Here is a 19410-nt window from a genome sequence, read left to right on the forward strand (position 1 = left end):
ACCAGCTTGGTTTCCATCAGAGAAATAGGAACACTATGAATGACATATAGTAAGAGCGAGGCCTCCTGTGACAGAGGAAATAGCTCAATAGTCTGGGTCAAGCTATTCTGCACTTGGTGTGGTCTGAATCCAGCAGAAAAGATGGATATGAAGTGAAGGAGACTAAGGACAGACTGAAACCTCTAAGGACAAACTACAGCCTCCTAGAGACACTCCCTAGGACTCTTGCATCTGATACTACTTCCAACCACCATGGTATGAGTGACTTGCAGGATTGCTTCCCTGAGGGGCTGCATGGGCACATGGCTCCAGACTCAGCAAAGCTAAGTGAGGTTGTGGAGCTGGGATGTAGGGAGTAACCTTGGCTGAGGCCCCCTCTGCAAACTCAGCCCTCAGGTTAGTGCAGACATGAAGAACCATAGCTGCTTGGTGCAGCAGGTCCAGGGTAAAATGCAAATAGTGTGGACTCTTGGGCCTGGAAGGACCCATGCAACCAGAAGGAAATGTCAGTGGCAAAGCATAGTGTGTGGAGTATGGGGTGAGCCCCAGCAGCAGATTGAAAACCTGGGCCCTAGGGCCCTAGGACAGTGGAGAAGTCCAGGTTGTCTGTTACAGGTAGCTCAGGTCCTCTGAAAAAAATAGCTCCTGGAACATCATTGTTCAGGCATAAACTGAAGGTCTTTCCTCACAATGCCAAGGATTATGTGGCCCAGTCTGCTCACAAAGTAGAAAGGAATCCCTGTACTGAAACACTTGAAAGATAGCAATTGTCACCAATTGACAAGTCTTGGTGACTATACATTGTCCAGAAGTCAATTTGCAGAATACACTACCCTTAGCATAGTAAGCAGTCAGGCTTGATGCAACATCTGCGCCTGCCAGGCTAAAAGAATGATCCATACTGGGTAAGCGAAAGTTTCTTCCTTACCCCCACTGCCTTGCCACCCACATCTGGGCAGTGGTTTAACAGCATGACTGCTAGAACTAGAGGGCCAAGGGAACTGGCTAGGAGAGCGTGGCATCTGTTGGCAGTACCGCAGCCAGATCCACTGAGCAACCATGTGACCTGGGACATGTCCTTTCCTTACTAAACACAGGAACAGCAGTGGCAATCCAGAGAGGCAAAGACTGTGTTGTCAGTGATGGCACTCAGGCACCCAAAGCCTTCTGAGCACCAGCCCTGTTCTCTAGAGACTGGCAGTAAGCAATCAGAAGGCCCTCTGCCCTGCTTAGAGTCTAGAAAATGGGTGAAACCTGTCAGCAAACAAGTCAGCTCTGGGTATTTCTAGTGATCTGGCTCCAGGACCCCATGTACACCCAAGTCCAAGTACTCAGGCCCTTCATGTCAAATTGTGTGGTGTTGCAGAGAGCCTGACCCATCTTCCCTACATACCAAATCACCTCCAGTGAAACGTCAGTGTCTGCCAATTGGCATGAGCAGGTGGGTATAAATTGTGTGTGCTGTGGAGAGCACTGTGTAGGGGGCAGGGTAATTTTAGACACAAACACAGTGGCTTGAGATGGTAGCTAACAGTAAAGACTTAAAAGGAGGAAAACAGCAAAGCAACAAAGGAGTCACCACACAGGAAGCTCCAAAGTGCAGTGCAAGCCACAGGCATGCCGGAGGGAGGATCAGGGGACTGCAGTCAGTATGAGGAGGGAGAGAGGAGGTAGGTCAGGGAGACTGGGATGAAAGGAGACTGTCACAGGAAGTGCCTAGTGCACCCCAGCACACAGCAGGGACTCCAGTCTGTGACTGTTACAGTTACCCTTTCATCCTTGGGGGATAGGTTCCCTACACTCCAGTGGGTACCCAAACTTGCAGGCAGTACTGAGCCTTTGGCATCCTATGTTCACTCCCTGTGCCTACACGAGATGGTAGTTTAACTTCAGAAGAGGTGAACAAAGACTGTTAAAGTAAGATTATACTGTGATAAAGCTTAAGACTCGGGAGTTGTTTATTTCTGTAATTGAATGTTTTACCGTGGTGGCGGCCTGAGTAATGGAAATTGTGGCTGAGAGAAGATTGGCAGGCTTGAGGGAATAAGCTGTATGAAGTGAGAATGAAACTTGGTTCTTCCCGTGGAGTTAGTCCATTGGACGCCCTGTTTTCTGTGACCCATCCCCCACAGAGCTGTGTGGCTCATGGCGGGCTCCTTGGGTCAGACACAGCATGAGCTTTGATTGGCTTTGGCCCTGGGGTTCCCACCTCCCACCTCACTTTACACACTCCTTCCTCCCAACCTCCTCCCCGCTCAAGAAGATTGAACAGAGGCTAGAGGCTCACAGCTTCCTGTCCCTGAGCACCTAGAGGAAAAGCTGATCTGAGCCAACGTTTGTAGAAGGTCTGTAGGAAAACATTCTACCTTGCTCACCTTAACATGTCCCCCCACATCTGTTTACAGAATGTTGGCATCCAGCTGTGCCTGGTGCAGAAGGGGGGTTCTTTGAGAAATCAGTAAGGCAGAAGGGAAGGGAACTTCAGGTGGCTTGCCCTGTGGACCCGAGGTCCTCCTCTGAAACACACTGTGCACAGCAAAGCTCCATGTCTCTCCCATGCAGCACATCCAGGGGATGGCCTGAGGGCCATTCTGCCCCATGCTCAGGAGCTGATGATCAACACAAAATGAACTTCATGTTTGCTTGGTTTTTTGTTTTTTTGTTTTGACTTGGTGTGGTGTTTTTTGTCTTACTGTTTGCTTGTTTTTGTTGGTTGGTTGGTTTTGATATTTGTTTTGAGACAGAGAGAGATAGAACATGAAGTTGGGTGGATAAGGAAGTGGGAAGGATTGAAAAAAAAACATTGTTCAAAGGAAAAAATGTAACATGTAACACTGTGAAATTTGAAAAGGCTTGTATTAATATTAATTAACTGTAATTAATTAATATTGATTATTAAGTTGACAGGATCTAGAATCATCTGAGACAAAGCTCTGACCAATGTCTGTGAGGAGTTATGTAGTGGTGGGCATGCCTGTGAGGAATTGTCTAGATTCAGTTAATTGAAGTGTGAAGACTCCTCTTCTCTATGAGTGGCTCCATTCCCTGGGCTGGGGTCCTGGACTGAATAAAACAAAGAGAGTGAGTCAAACCTGAGCATTCATTTCTTGGTTCTCTCCGCCTCCTGACTGTAGGTAGACACAGTGTGACTAGTCTCCTCCAGCCCCCCACCCCCACCCCCACTCCCATGGCCTTCTGCCCTGAGAAGACTGGACCCTTGAACTGAGAGCCCAAACCAAGCCTTCTGTCCTTAAGTTGCTTCTGGCAGGTGTGTTGCCGTAGCAACAAGACACACAGCTGAGACAGCCGGCAGTCTGTCAGTGATTCAGTAAGTTGGCCTCTGGAACAGAACACTGCAGGGCAACCCTCCCATTTGATTAGGAAGCCTTCAGGAAAGGGGGCAGGGCTAGCAGAGGGTCTGTTAGAGCAGAGCTGTTCAACAGCCTGGAGTGGCTTCCACCTGCAGCCTCAGAGAGAAGCCACGAGGCAGAGGCAGTGAACCGTGGCAAGGATGACCCTCACACATGCTTTCACAGGAACTAGTTCTAGGAACTGACTTGACTTTTGAGTCCTCCTTGTTCAAAAATAAAACAACTTTTGCCCGGGGGCAAATAGCTTCAGCACATCGGGCTGGATTGGATGATGGCGTATGGGTGGAGAAAGGAGGGGGGAACCAAACTGGAAGGAGACCCTCAGCAAAGGTCCTCTGAAGGGTGAGTGAGGCACATGCGCAGTTATGTGTAGGGTGGGGATACACATGCATGTTGGCTATGCCCAAGCCTGTGTGGAGGTGGGCATTTGTAGGTTTATGTGTGCATGTAGCATCTGAACTTACTCCCTGAGTGCTGTGAGATGTGAGAACTGTATGAGATTGTATTGGGTGGGGTGGATTCTTTGGGATAATGTGTGTGTATGGGGGGGGGGGGTTGTGGTGTATGTGTGTGTGTGTATGTGTGTGTTTGTGCGTGTGTGTGTGTGTGTGTGTGTGTGTGTGTGTGTGTGTTTCTCATTACTCTCTTTGAGCTTAAACTTCTGACCCTGAAGATTTTGCTTGTAGGTCCTACACTGACATGGCTATAGGAAGTAATAAAAAAAAATGGAGGAGCCTCATCACGGAGTCTTTCGAACTGGATCCAGGACGGAGAGTCTCTCAGTCTTTAGGATACAATGGGATACATTTCATTTCTTTGTTTCTCTTAAACTATAAACCAGATTTTTTGTGTGCGTGAAAGAAAAATCAACACAGATGTTGAGAAGTGGGCTACCAGACAGGGCTACAGGAGCATGAGAAGTGCTCAGACCTTGGAGCCATGAATCACTCACTGAAGCAGCCCAGTCCTGGAGAAATGACACGGCCCTGTGCATATGCCCAGTTAGACGTGGTTTCTTCAGGCTGGAACTGTGCTTTTCTCCAGAAGAATTTCTAGGAAACTGTGTGTGTGTGTGTGTGTGTGTGTGTGTGTGTGTGTGTGTGTGTGTGTGTAGATGGGTGGGCACTGGTGCCCTGAATGTAACTTCAGTGGTGATAAGAGTATATCTAAGGTTTCTAGTCAATAGTCTAAACTTTGTGAACATTTTTTCAATATCTCCTTCATAGATTCATCCTCAGTTCTCCCAGCAAATAGTTATTTGACATTTAACCTAAATAGGCAATAGAGACGCACATGAATAAGATATAACCTGTGGTGATATATTGTGTGCCCTAATAAACTTGCCTGAGGATCAGAGGACAGAGCCAGCCACTAGATTCGACATAGAGGAAAGGCAGTGGTGGCACACACCTTTAATCCTATCACTCAGGAGGCTGAGATCCGTCTGGGTCTCTGTGAGTTCAAGGCCACACATGAGACTGATCCAGTATAGGAGAGAAACAGAGCCAGCTGATGGTGGCATATACCTGTAATCCCAGCACTTGAGATCTTATGCCTTTGCTTGGGAAGCACACATATCTTTAATCCCAGGAAGTAATATTGCAGGGCAGAGAAAGGTATATAAGGTATGAGGAAACAGAAACTCACTCTCTTTAGGCTGAGGATTTTGTAGAGGTAAGAACTAGTGGCTGGCTGTTCTGCTTCTCTGATCTTTCAGGCAAGTTTATTAGAGTACACAATATATCACCTCAATAACCCATGGCAGAGAGATCTTCACAGCTCTTTCTTTAAACACCCTTCGGCTCTGTACTAGCTGCAGAGGATGCTCAAGAAGAGATGAATGTGCCATCATAGACCTCATGGTCTTGTAGGGAATTCAAAACACCAAAGAATGAATGAAGTGCTACAAGGGGAAATCCCCATTTAAGGAAGGAGAGAGAGAGGCAAGTGCCAAAGGAAGAGTTTAACCCACACATAGTTAGGCCCTGTGAAGGAACTAAGAGGTCCTCTTCAGGAGAAGCCAGACGTATGAAGAAAAGAAGATTACCCTGAGTGGCTGGAGTACAGAAAGGGCAAGGTGTTGTGGGATAATCCTTTTGTACACTGTGAAATGTGTCTCTGTGATTGGTTTAATAAAGAGCTGAATGGCCAATAGCTAGGCAGGAGAGTATAGGCGGGACTTCGGGGGAGAGAGAAGAACTCAGGGTGAATCTAGGCACAAGAGAGATGCCAGCAAGACACTGAGGAAGTGAGATGTACATTATGGAGGATAGGTAACTAGCCACATGGCAGAACGTAGATTAATAGAGACAGGTTAATTCAAATTATAAAGGCCAGTTGGGAATAAGCCTAAGCTAAAGGCCAAGCTTTCATAATTAGTGTAAGAAGTCTCCATGTCATTATTGGGGAGCCGGTAGTCCAAAAAGAAAGTCGGACAAGAAGGACTTGCTACAGCAAGGGGCGGGGCAGGCACAGGGTGAGGGCACTTGAGAATTGGAGACCAGCTTTTGACACCAGTGACAGGCCTGGTATCATGGGCCTGTAATCCCAGCTACTTGAGAGAGCTGAGGCTATAGCAGGAGGATCACAGGTTCAAGGCCTTGAACTTCGGCTGCAGAGTAAGTTTACTACCAGGCGGGCAATGCAGTAAGACTCTCTGTAAGGGAAACTGTAGGAGAATGAAAAGGCTTGGCATGTAGCTCACTGCTGTAGTGCTTGCTTAGAACCCTGGCTTCTATCCCCAGCACAGTGTCGGGGAGATGCTGAGGGGCTGGGGTTTGGAGAAGGTGAGAGCTTGTGTTTTGAGGCCATTGGTAAAGCCACCCCCAGATCATCTTCTGCTGGGATTTCAGGCTCCAGCTTGATGTGGAGTAAGTCTCAAAGGAAAGGAATCTCCTTTTCAGGGATCAGGGAGTTCTTCAGGTCTAAAGGTGGGAATTGGCCATGGATGTGGGGGTATAGAAGGAAGGAATGCAGTCTTGTGTTCTCTGTGTTTGTTAGCAGACAGCATCAGTTTTCATGTTGCCTCCTAAGCTCTAAAATTCCACATTGCTGCTGTTCACTGTTTGCCAACATGTTGTCCCTGTTATGAGAGGCCACAAGAGTCTGTTAAAGGATACCAAGAATTTATTAAGGTATAAAATGGGGATAATACACTCACTGGTACAGAACAAGGAAGACAACACTGCTGATCCTGCTGGTCCAGCTGCTGCTGTCCTGTCCTTCTGGCCCGGGGTAGATGGGGACCAACTGCAAGCTGCTCCATGCCATTTGACCTGTTCCTGGACACCCAAGAGAGTGAATGACTCCTCTCTCTCTGCTCGCTTGCTCATAAGGGGTCACATATGCAGACAAAGCCACGCCCTCGGGCTTGTACCCCAAAGCCATTGACTGAATGGAACAAATTCCCACAACATGTCCCCATCTTAAATAGAGTGAAGCTGACTACCAGTGTGTGCTGAGTTATGCAGGAGCTGCATCTTCAGACACTAAATAGACCCAGTCCAACATTCTGTGGAAACAGAGGTGGTCTGTGTAGACTTGAGGCTGTGCCTCAAAGAACAGCCGCAGAATAACTTGCATTACATACTGCTGTAATAGAATTACATGAATGCACTAAGCCTTTCTTTTAATCTGGCAACTGTACCATATTATCCAATGAGCCCAAAGGACAGTAAATTCCAGACACAAATAAGGAAGTGTCATACCACTTGGAGTACTCACAGCACTAAAAAGGGAAGCTGCTTAAACTAGCTCTGACTAGATTTGCCAGAGGCCCCAAGCACATTGGAGATTTTGCCTGAGACCCATGAGTGGGCCCTGTGAATCCCAGGGATGTGTGTGTGTGTGTGTGTGTGTGTGTGTGTGTGTGTGTGTGTGTGTTCTCCAATGCCTTACACTTATATGCTTGCCCTGTCCCCTATAAGCAGTAGACATGAACTGTGTGACTTCACATGAGGCTTGTGTCTTTCCAGAACAACTCTTGACTGCCAACTGCTATTACCAAATAACTATAGCAGTTCCAAAGACCAAGGCTGGGACCTGGGAAAGGCATCACATGACTATGGGTGGAGCTGAACTGAGGAGGCCTTGGCCTAACTCCATTCCAGCCTAGGCTCTCCAGTAGCCTCTTCCACAGACCAGAACACTTAGAACAAATTCTCTGCAGATTCCAGTCATTTGTCACTCATTGCAAATAGTGGTATGACACTTCCTAGACTAGAATTTGTGGAACAGGGCAAAGGAGAGGGCCTAGATACTGAATCTGTTATTAAATGCTGAGCGGGGTAGTAAAGCCAAATGATGACCTGAACTCTGGACACTGCAGATAGAAACAGGGCAGAACAGGGAAGGGTGACGGATGCATGTTTCTAAAATGATCTGTGGGATGTTGGATATGTTCACACTTTTTAAAAATGTGTGTGTGTGTGTTTTTTTTTTTAGCTTCCTAGGCACTAAAGAAACCGGAAATATTTGCACACCAGGAAATAGAACAGAAGAAAAATGCTGTGATGTGGATGTGAATGTCTCTCAAGGCCTGGGTGGTAAGGCATTGTCCCCAAGGCAGTGTTAATGGGAAATGGCGTAGCATAAAGTTGTCGGTCCTTAGGGCAAGTCACCGGGGAGTGTCCTCAATGGGATTTGGGGACTATGGAGCCTTCCTCTTCTCTCCTCTGTCTGACTTATGGGGTAAGTGGCATTTCTCTGGCACATACTCCCACCAAGATGTGCTGCCCTCACAGGCCCAAAGCAGTGTGGCCAATTGGCCATGGACAAAAACCACTGTGAGCCAAGATAAAGCTTTAGTCTTTATAAATTAATTACCTCAGGCATTTTGGTATATTGACAGAAAGAAAACACAAATACACTTTTTAATTTCTTTTTCTCTCTCATGATTGAAAAAACCTCTGATCAGTTTGGTGCAGATGAGAAGTTTGAAGACTAGGTCATGTGCCTCTATTGTTGCGAAACTGACTAGCAATACCCAAAGCTTAATGAAGAAAAGCAAGCTCAGCCACGTTCATGATAAATGATATGTGAATTCAATGAGAACATTGCATTAGTCAAGTTCTCATATAAATAAATAGAATAAATACTCATATGCAGGCATATATGTACATATATACATACATACATATATATACATATATATATATATATATATATATATATATAAAATCAGCTCATGCTGAAATAGTAACAACAGTTGTCTCCTACCAGAAAAGCTCAGAACCTAGTAGTTATTTAGTCTGTGGACCAGCAGCTGTAGTAGTCCCAGAGTGGCTGCCTCACACTGCAGAGGTCCCTGGATGCTCAGACCACTGTGCAGTGTACCTCAGGGGCCCTGATCTTGTTTCAAAAACCAGAAGGGTTCCTGAAGATCCACCAGTTCTTAGTCCATGAAAGAAGCCTAGAAATGCTGGTTCTGATATCAGCAAAGGAATCAGCAGCAGCAGCAAATTAAAAATGGAAACAACCTGATTTCCAATAAACATGGGACTTGTTAAATTATGTCAGATACATAACAAAACAAATACGAAAGAGTAAGCCTGGAGAGAGCACTAATACAAATTATATATACATATTTTTATATTTATATTAGACAGTCTCATGCAGCCTTGATCTCGCTATGTAAGGGAATGGAATGACCTTGAACTTCTGATCTTCCTGTCTCTACTTCTGAAGTGCTGGAATTCCAGGTGTGTGCCACCATGCCTGGTTTATGTGGTGCTAGAGGCCAAACCCAGGGCTGTCTGTGTGGTAGGCAAGCCCTCTACCAGCTAAGCCACATCCTCAGCCTCCCAAAGATGTATCATTTTCCCTTCTTTTATTTTATTTGTTTATTGTTAATTTATTTATTTTAGGATTTCAGACAATGAATTTTATCATATTTATCTCTCCCTCCTGTGTCTTTCCATCTCTCTCTCAAATTCATGTCCTTTTCTATAATTATTATAGAATATATTATAGGATTTTTATAGAATTATATATAATATATATTATAGCCTCTCTATATAATCTGAATCCAGTTAGTGTTGCCCTTATGAACATGGGTGTAGGCATGAGCAACCTAGGAGGGAGCTCATCCATGAAGAAAATGACCCTCTGAGCCTTGGGTGTAGGGGTTGTGTTACAAATTTTCCATTGGGGGGTGGGTATTCCATAGTCACGTATTCTCTCTGTTTTGATCAGTTTGAGTCCTTGTAATAGCCTCTATCTGCTGTAAAAAGAAGTCCCTTTGATGAGAGCAAGTGCTGCATTGTACAGATGGGTAGGAATGTTGATAAGTGTTCTTCCCAAGAGGCTTGCACAGCCCCTGGGACACTGTGAGAGCTAGCCACTGGGGAGAGACTTCCAGGTCAGCAGCAGCTTGATTTTTCCAAATCCAGTGACCGAAGCGAGTGGTCTTCAGCAATAAGGTCTTACCCTCAAGTTCTGGCAGACAACCAAAAGCAGTGGCAACAGCTTGTGAGGTTAACAGTGAAAAGCCAAGTGTGTTGGCGAGGGGAGAGCATAGAGCACGTGTTTGCATGTGTTTCCATTTACATAAAACTTAGAGTATGCAAGAAATGATAGGAATTGTCATCTGTGCGTTAGAGTTGGGGTCACAGTAAGCAAAAGAGAAAACAGGCAGAGGAGGAACACAAGACTCATGGTGGGAATTTTTAGAGGGTTTTGATTTTGAAACAGGGGAACATGTTACCTGTATGAAAAAGAAATTTAAAGATTAAGATGCGGGCTCCAGGTTGAGCTTTCTGGGTTCGAGTCTACATATACCATGTACTAGATGTATGTGACCTACGCTTCCTGTGGAGTATTTATTCCCTCATTTGTAGAAGGGAACAGTAATGATGGGTGCCCAAGCCATGATTCTGGGATGAAGGAGGATCACACTGGCAAAGCACAGGAGGCTTGGTGTACATACACTAAGCACACAGTCCATGCAACAGTTCTCATCGTGGGCTTCCCAGGGAGAGGCGATGGGTGGGAGAAGTACACTCGGCAAAGATCGGGGTTACCAGGGCTGAGAAGACTAGACGTGTTTACAAATCAGAATTAATCTTGATCTTGAGAACTAAACTTTGACAGTGACTGGTCAGGAAAGGACTTTAGATGAACTTTGCACACACATTAAATCTACAGTGCTTAAGACAAGGCAAACAGTCCAGGTACCCGATAGACTTCACCGTCTGAAAGACCCAGAATTGGCTTGAAAAGCAGTAACATGACTATGCTTTGTTCTCACGCTTCGCTGTGTCATCTTTATTGTATATCACTTTACATGTCCACCTCACTCTGTTTACCTTGGTCAGGCTGTTCCATCTAGCTGCATGAGTTAGCATTTTACAGGTGAATGTCAGTGAATGTAATGGTAAAATGAGACCAAGTCAGGGAAGAGGCATGTGGTGTTTGTGCAACCTTGAGCGATCTCCGCACCTCTAAGGGGCCTCCTCCCTACAGATGGTAGAGGATCAGGGGTGGCCAAAACATAAAGCCGAGCAAGGGTCACGTAAGGAATTCGGGTTAGACAGTTCACTACTGCTTCTTACACATTGATCTGATGCTGTCCTGAGGACTGAGGAGACTGAGGCCCCAGGAGACGTTCTGAAGAGACACGGGGAGGGACAGTTGGTGACAGCAGCAGGGACCTTAGTGACAAGGAATGCATTGCATGTGGAAGGCTGGGGAGAAAAGGCTAGTGAAGTTTCACCCTGGGCAATCTGCTTGGAGTGCGATTGCAGTGAAAGCGAATGGCAGGAAGGAGTCACCGCTGCTTCCATACTCTTAGTCAGGCCAGCTTCATCTGCTAAACGGCCCACTGGTTTAACCTGCAGGGAAGCTTGGGAGGTAGAAAGGACCTCAGCTGGAACGGAGCCCAGCTCACAGCAAGTGTTCAACAGAGGTAGCAGTCTTGGTGACTAGTCATTCCAGCAAAAGCTCCTTGGGGACAAGAACTTTTTAAATCCACTTTTATTTTACCTAAGGTGCCTAAGCAAGGACATTTAATAAGTTTTCAAATTATTATTATTATTATTATTATTATGTAATTATTACTAACATGTGGATGAGGACACAGCACATGTTAGAGGTTTCCAGTCCGTTTGTTTCCCAGTTACAAGGAGAATAGATGAATATACAGGAATAGTGGACAGCATCAAGGAATCAAGAGTGAGGCAAGGGAGGGCTGGCCCTGCGGGACTTTGCTGAAAGAAGCCTGAAGAGCTGACCCTTCTTTCGAGTGTATCCAAGATTCAGGAAAAAACCATCTATAGAATCACTTTTTAAGTTTATTATTAATTAATTAAGTATACAGTGTTCTGCCTGCATGTATGTCTGCATGCCCGAAGAGGGCACCAGATCTTATTATAAATGGTTGTGAGCCACCATGTGGTTGCTGGGAATTGAACTCAGGACCTCTGGAAGAGCAGCCAATGCTCTTAACCTCTGAACCATCTCTCCAGTCCCAGATTCTCTTTTGATAATGCTTGAGTGTTAGCCTTGTGGGAAGAGAAGACATGGCAGGAGGCAAGATGTGGCAAGATTTGGTTCCTCAGCACAAGGAATCAGAGATCTTAGGTATTTTGGAACTGGTGCTGTATGGGGTTTAAAGTCCTGGGCTTGGGCATCCATCCTACCTCTTCCTGCAGAAGACGAAACTATTTCTGTGATGAGTTAACCTCTCCCTCCATAGGCAATCTGCATATTTTGCATTTTGAAGTGTTATAGTTGCCTAACAAGCTGAAATGCCCCTGCCTCAGCTCCTCAGTGCTGCTAAACTGCCTGTGAGCCACTAAACTGGCATGGTGAGGCACTAGAGCGGCCAGTAACCTGAAGCTGGTCTCTAACTGCAGTGCTGGTGAAGAATTCCATGAGTTTAGATGGGGAGGCAACCCTGAGTTCACTCTTGAATAAACTTTAGAGAAAAGAAAGGCCAACGGTCAAAGAAATTGCCACTCTGGCTTTCAAAAATGCTTTCCAGGAAAGCTCTCTGCTTCCAGGGATCTGCAGATAACAGCAAACATCTTTCCCTGCTTGCTAATACTGCTAAACACAAGAGTCTTTGATGTCAATGTGGGGTTGCAAGAAAAATGCTGTAAGGGGTGGGGATGGGAAAGGAAGTGAGGGGCTGTCAGGAGACCTCTGGATGTGGGCCCAGCTGGAGATTGAAGCATACGAGTGAGGTAGGCATTGAGATCTGCAGATCCCGCTTCTAGCCATCACAGCAAAGGACAGATATCTCCTCTAACAAACCAGAAAAGGGCTCTTGTTCTCCAGCAGAGAAGCCTCCTTCCAGCACATGGCTGACACGCTCTGGACTTGCAGCTCCCTGATAACAGTGTGGTCATCATTGTGGAGGTAGAATATGCAAACAGAGAAGGGCTGGAATCACCCACTGTGAGTAACAAGGTTGTGGTGGTTTGAATGTAATGGCCCCCACGGGTGGATGAGGAGTGGCACTATTTGAAGGATTAGGTCTTGTCGGAGTAGGTGTGGTCTTGTTGGAGGAAGTACATCAGCGGGGGTTGGTGGCCTTTGAGGTTTCAGAAGCCCAAGCCTGGACTTTCTTACCATGCTTCCTGCCATGCTGACATTGGAATAAACCTCTGAAACTGTAAGCCAGTCCCTATTAAATGCTTTACTTTATAACAGTTGCCATGGTCATGGTGTCTCTTCACAGCAGTAGAACACTGACTAAGATGAAGGTTAATTATAGGCTAAAGAGGTATTTATAGGAATAAATAAAATCCCCATGCCTACAGGCCCCAGGGGTGAACCTACTACTATTATTCGGCTAAACGAACAGAGTATCAAACTGCCTTCTAAATTTCTATTTCTATATAGATAGATTAATGCAGCTCCTGGATCTCATCAGATAAACGTCTTTGTGCAGTGGACTGCTCAGCCACACATGAGACATCTATAATCACCTTCTCCCCAGTGCTCAGGTCTCATTGGTGATTAACACAGAAACTCATAACTGGTCCGAATGCAGAGTATAAGTGTCTGTGGAATATTCAGCCATACATGGGACAGCTGCGTCACATCCTCTTCCAAGCCTCACCAGAGACCATTGTGTAAGGGGAGTGGAGGCAGGCTGTAAGTGCCAGAAGTCAGGGAGGACTGCAGCAAAACTGTGTTCTGGACATGACAGGGCCACGGCCCTCAGGAACTCACAGCGGCTGTGGCTGCCTGCACAAGATGGGCACAAGATCAAGCCAGCCAGTATTCTAGCATGGAGTGAGAAGGGGGTCACTTGCCCCAACCTCTAACTGAGGAGCTATGAATAGTGGGTAGCTTCTTGAGGGCAGGGGAGTCAGTGTTCTTTAAGGGTGTGGTACTAGTGGGTCAACCACACTCCAGTGGATTGTCCCACATTCAGGAGTGTGTAAATACCACAAATTGGATTCTGTGGATTATTAAAAATAGATAAATTAAACAAAACTGAAGTGAGGGTGGCGTGGGGAAGTAAGCCTGGATTTAGGATGAGTAAGGGGAAAGAGTTGGGGTTGGGGTAAATATGACCAAAATGCATTGTATGAAATTATCAAAATAATTAATAAAAATAAGAAAAGAATACTTTCCCACATGCATATACACACACAAAATAAAGCATTTTAAAAGGAAAAGCAGTTTTGAAATAATAAGGAAATATTAACCCTGAGTAAATAACCCTATGACATCATCTGAATAATCTAAAGCTGAAGCCAGCAGGTTTACAGGACAAACTCAAGTGTGCTGGTCTCTGGTAGTTCTAATACCCAATAAGGACCTCTGGTTGGGGGGGGGGTGTTGTTTACTGTGCCCCCAAAGGGTGGGAGCAGCAGGTACTAGAGTAATGCTTTTTAAAGGAACTGGTACCTGAGGGCCAAGCTTTTGTCCTGGTCCCTTTGCAGCCACTTCATGTGATTTGAAAGACGGCAGTGTGAAAATTCTTACCAGCCCCCACTTGGACAGGCGGCGTCACCAGAAGTCAAGTACTCCAGTGCTGGAGGATGTGTTGGTGAAGGCTGTGTACTCCAGCCCCACGGAGGTTGGTGTTACTTACGGGGCTCTCTGTAGAGGAAATTCAAATGCCTAAGCAGCAAACTAATTCTATGCCCATATGGGTTAGCTCACATTTCACATAACTCTTCCTTGGTGTTATGTGACAGTCTGGGACAGGGACAGACAGGGACGGTCTGTGGCAATTTGGGCTTTCTGGGCTGTCTATGGTCTGGCATGGAGCACAGTTGTGAGAAGTAGGGCTGAACATTTTAGGTCACTGCAGAGCCATTTCTAAGGGGTTGCATGGCCAGTTAATGAGTTGAATCCTGTGAATTGTACACACGGGTTCTGAGTCTCCATAAGTACATACTTTAGTAACACATCCACACCAACAGCAGCCCAATCACCAATCTCACACAACACAAAGCATGGTTATCACTGTTGCCTTGCAAGCCTTGCTTGCTAGAGACACCTCAAGAAGCTGAAAATTGACACCCGTAACTACAGCCTTACAGTGCACAGGAGGTCTGGGGCAACTGGGAGGCTTGTCCTGTTTTTTCACCTTTAAAGGACACATCCTGTGAAGTGGAGTGTTTGAAGCAATGCTTTTTAAACTAAGGGCTTTCATTCTTTACTCCCATCTGACTAAGTGTGGGACAGCTGAGTGATGGGAATGGGTGAGCACTTTATTTATTTATTTATTTATTTATTTATTTATTTATTTATTTATTTGGTTTTTCGAGACAGGGCTTCTCTATGTAGCTTTGCGCCTTTCCTGAGACTCACTTGGTAGCCCAGGCTGGCCTCGAACTCACAGAGATCCGCCTGGCTCTGCCTCCCGAGTGCTGGGATTAAAGGCGTGCACCACCACCGCCCGGCTGAGTACATTATTTAATTCTAGACCCTTTCCTAAATAATTTAAATCTTTTACAGTATTTACACACACACACACACACACACACACACACACACACACACACACACATGAATAAACACACTTTTCAGCAGCAAAACATCAGCTCAAGTATCTTTTTAAAAGATTTGTTTTATTCTCCTCTCTCTCTCTCTCTCTCACTCCCCCCCCCCCCCCCGTGTGTGTGTGTGTGTGTGTGTGTGTGTGTGTGTGTGTGTGTGTGTGTTAGATCCCTCAGACCCGGTGTCACAGGAGGTTGTAAGCCACTGATGTGGGTACTGGGAATGAAACTGTAGTCCTTGGTAAGATCATCAAGTGTTCTTTATTGCTGAGCCATCTCTCCAACGCCTCAACTTCCCCTCTGGACAGCAGCAGCAGGCAAGAGCTACTATGCTGGCTAGTTCTATGTCAACTAGACACAAGCTGAAGTCATCGGAGAGGAGGGAGCCTCAGTTGAGAAAACATCCCATAAGATTGGTCTGCAGGCAAGCCTGTAGGGCATATTCTTAATTAGTGATTGATGTGAGAGGGCCCAGCCCAATATGAGTGGTGCTATCCCTGGGCTGGTGGGCCTGGGTTCTATAAAAAAGCAGGATGAGCAAGCCATGAAGAGCAAACCAGTAAGCAACACCCCTCCATGGCCTCTGCATCAGCTCCTGCCCCCAGGTTCCTTCCCTGTTTGAGTTCCTGTCCTGGTTCCTTTGATGATGAACTGCAATGTGGAAGCATAAGTCAAATAAACCCTTTCCTCCCCAGTTGTTTCAGTCATGATGTTTCATCACAGCAATGGTGACCCTAACTACGATAGCCATCAACCTCACACAATACATTTTTGTTTATTAAAAAAAAAAATCATGAAAAAAAGAGCTCAATGTTCTTTGGCTTGTATATTCTTATGCCATGGATTCTATATTGAGTAAAATGCCTGTAAATCACATATGCCTCCTGGAGACCAGTTCAGGCCCATTCCATGACCAGATGGCTTTTCAAAATGGGTTTCACTTGCTTTATAGTGAAGCAAAGCCTCTCATGATGTACTTGCTCTGGGCTTGCTGTGACATGGACATTGCTCATCTATTTAAATGAAATAGACGGTACTACTGACATTATCCCGACACTATAGTTTGCAGGCTAGGAGTAAGGAGTCATCTAGAAGTCAAATTGCCTGGATACAATGCCAGCTCCATTGGTTGTTCACTGATTCTGCAGCCTCCAGTGGGGGTACCTCTGGGTGTCTGTTGTTTTTCTCCATGTCTTATTTAATAAAAAAAAAAATGTGTACATGTGTGTGAGGAGGAAGTATATATGCATATGAGTACAGGTGCCTGTGGAGGCCGGAAGAGGGCATCAGATCCCCGGAACTGGAGTGACAGGTGGTTGAGAGCTACCTGTTGCTGGTTCTGGGAACCAAACTTGGGTCATCTGCAAAAGCAGAAGATGCCCTTCGCCACCAGATCCTCTACTGCCCCATTTTAATAGTTGCAGCCACCTTCAGACACTCTTCTGGGCCAACAGCATGTGAAGAAAGCTTGTCTGTAGCTCAATGAGAGTTGTGAGCACTTGCTAAATGCAAGACACTGCTGTGCTCCTCTGAGCCATTCCTCCCTAATCCTCCCATATGACTGGAGAGGCCTCCACCATTCTACCCCTCTACAGATGAGGTCATTGAGGTTTGTGGTTGTTTAATCCTGGCTTTCATGACTGTTCTTGTTTGATTATGTGACCAGCTTGATGCTCTGTGCTTAAACCCCCTGATTTTTATCCTTTTTTCCCATGAGAAAGTATCATCCACTTCCCAGCAGTTTCCTTGGAGTGGAGTTTGGGGACTTCATCAGAACAAGGCCTAAGAGAAAACACACGGAAGCAGAAGAATTGTGACACTAGCTTGCACTGTAGGAGGAGGGGCCCCTGAGTACCAGGATGCCTGGCACTGACCTCCAGTCCCCTTCCCCGCTTTGCCCTGTGCAGAACTAAGCCCTGAGGCACAGAGCACATTCCCCCCCAACCTGGCTGGCAGACCAAGTGCCTGCTGCTTATTCCTGCTGCTTCCTCTGACTTCAGATCTCTTTGCTGCTACCTCAGTGGCTTCAAGCAGACCCTGCAGGCACTCTCTCTGGCAAGTTTTTTAAAGATGTATCACTTCTGCAAGGTTTTAGAGACATTCACTGGTCAGCACAAAAGACATAGCAGGGCTGTGAAAGGTTCCAGATTTCCAGCAGTCTAGTCCTCCCTCCAGGTTTACTAGACAGTTAGTAATTTGGTAGAGTGTGCTACTCAGGGCAGCTGCAGCGTTCTGATCTTGCCCTATGGTACTGTTCCCAGTTACTTATTCTGCAGGAAGGGACAGTGGGAAGTTTTCCCATTCTGGGGAAGGATAGACCATGACACTTTGCTGCAGAGCATGGTGTGGGTGTGCCGTGGAACAATCCTGTGCACCAGAGTTTCAAAGGCATTCTGAACAGACGCAGAGAAGTCTAGATGAAAGCAATTGTTCAGTCACACTCCTTAGCCAATGGCTCTGCCTTTCCATTTTTCCAGTTGGTTACAACTTTAAGTGGCACAGACCACTTTGGTATTGGATATCTTTGTCAGAAACAGTTATGTGGAGGGACAAGGTTCCAAATCTCTGAAATCTGAACTCAAAACCCATCCACAAATCTCTGAAAGGAAATAACACCCAGGGTTCCAGAGTGCAGCAAGCAAGGAGTAGAAATGTCTGCCTCGATCCTTGCTAAACCCCGATTCCATTTGCAGCCAGGAAGATGCCTCATCTACCCAACTGTAAGAGGAGGATAATGGTTGTCTATGTACCTGAAGGGGAATGGTGGGGATTAATTAGTTAATGGCTCCATGTGCTTTGAAGTTCTAAGTGCTATTAGGCTTCGTTTAATCTACCCTAATAGTTCCACAAACTCTGGCTCTTCTCAGCAGCCGAGGACTTGGCATCTCTTGATCAGAGTTTTCAAATGGCAGAGCAGTTTTAATGCATGTGTGTTCAAAACTGGTTTGTGCAGCATTTGCAATTAAAAAAAAAAGTTAAACATTTGAGCAATCACCGTGTCCAAGTGTACCAGAGGACAGACTAATCTCTTCATGATAGTGGGGGTAAATATTAGTCCCTTTCCTCCTTTTTGCCTGGTTCCCTCTGCCCCACTATCTTAGATCTCAATATCTTTTAGTTTCACAAGCTGAGAAGTTTGAAACAGAAACTCACAGTAATGACCTTTGGGACTGGAATATCAGTCCATATGTTCTGCCTAGGTGGTGCCAGCTAGCTGGTCCTGAGAAAGTGGGACTGATCTGTGGGGTCAACTAGAGCTTGTGGTCACCATTGCCATGGAGCAGGGTCCTGCATTCGCTGCCTTAGCCTTGATGAACTAACAAGGGCTTTCAATAGACAGGACTAGCTGAAGGACCCATGGTAGTATAAAATGACTTACTTAAAATGAGAGCTCAAAGTTGGACCTATCAGAGTTCATGACTTCTTTGAGGTACTCCTGGAAGTTGAGTGGGAGGGACATGTGGAGAGACTGTATGGGTTCTAGGGGAGAGCCAATGGTCACCACATTCATTTCAGGCTGACTTGGGTCAGGGCAAGCACAGTGCAAGCTGCACTCTGCCCCCACCTCCAAGGTAAACCTCCTTAGGAGTGGTCAGGCAGGGTCAGGGAAAGGACAGCCAGGGAGATGGTCATGTGGCCAAGTGGGTTGGGGACAGGCTTCTTTGCCCTCAGTGGTGACCCTCCTCTTACATAAGCAGTAGGCTGTGGAGGTGGGGAGCAGTTACTTCCAAGTACCAATATTATGTGAAAAATCCAGAGTCCTCTGAGCCAGCTCCAGCTTTACAGACTTTACAGCAACTTGGTGAGGACTGAACAGGTATCTTGGGCCGTGATGGCAGCAAATCTTGGGGTTCACCATTCAGGGGAAGTTACACTCCTGAAGACTAGTCCCTTCTCACCTTCCTCTCCTCCTTCCACTTGATTCCTTTGCAGGTCTCCCATCTGGCTCTCCTAGCTGGGAGTTTCGTGACATGAACTGCTTATCTTTTTCTTTGATTAGACCTTATCAGTGCTTTCTAAATCAGGGCACAGGAGAAATATTTTCTACGTTTTTCTTCAGTAGGCTAGCACGACTTCCA

Source organism: Peromyscus eremicus, chromosome 5 (genome assembly GCF_949786415.1).
Source record: "Peromyscus eremicus chromosome 5, PerEre_H2_v1, whole genome shotgun sequence".
Taxonomy (NCBI): Eukaryota; Metazoa; Chordata; class Mammalia; order Rodentia; family Cricetidae; genus Peromyscus; species Peromyscus eremicus.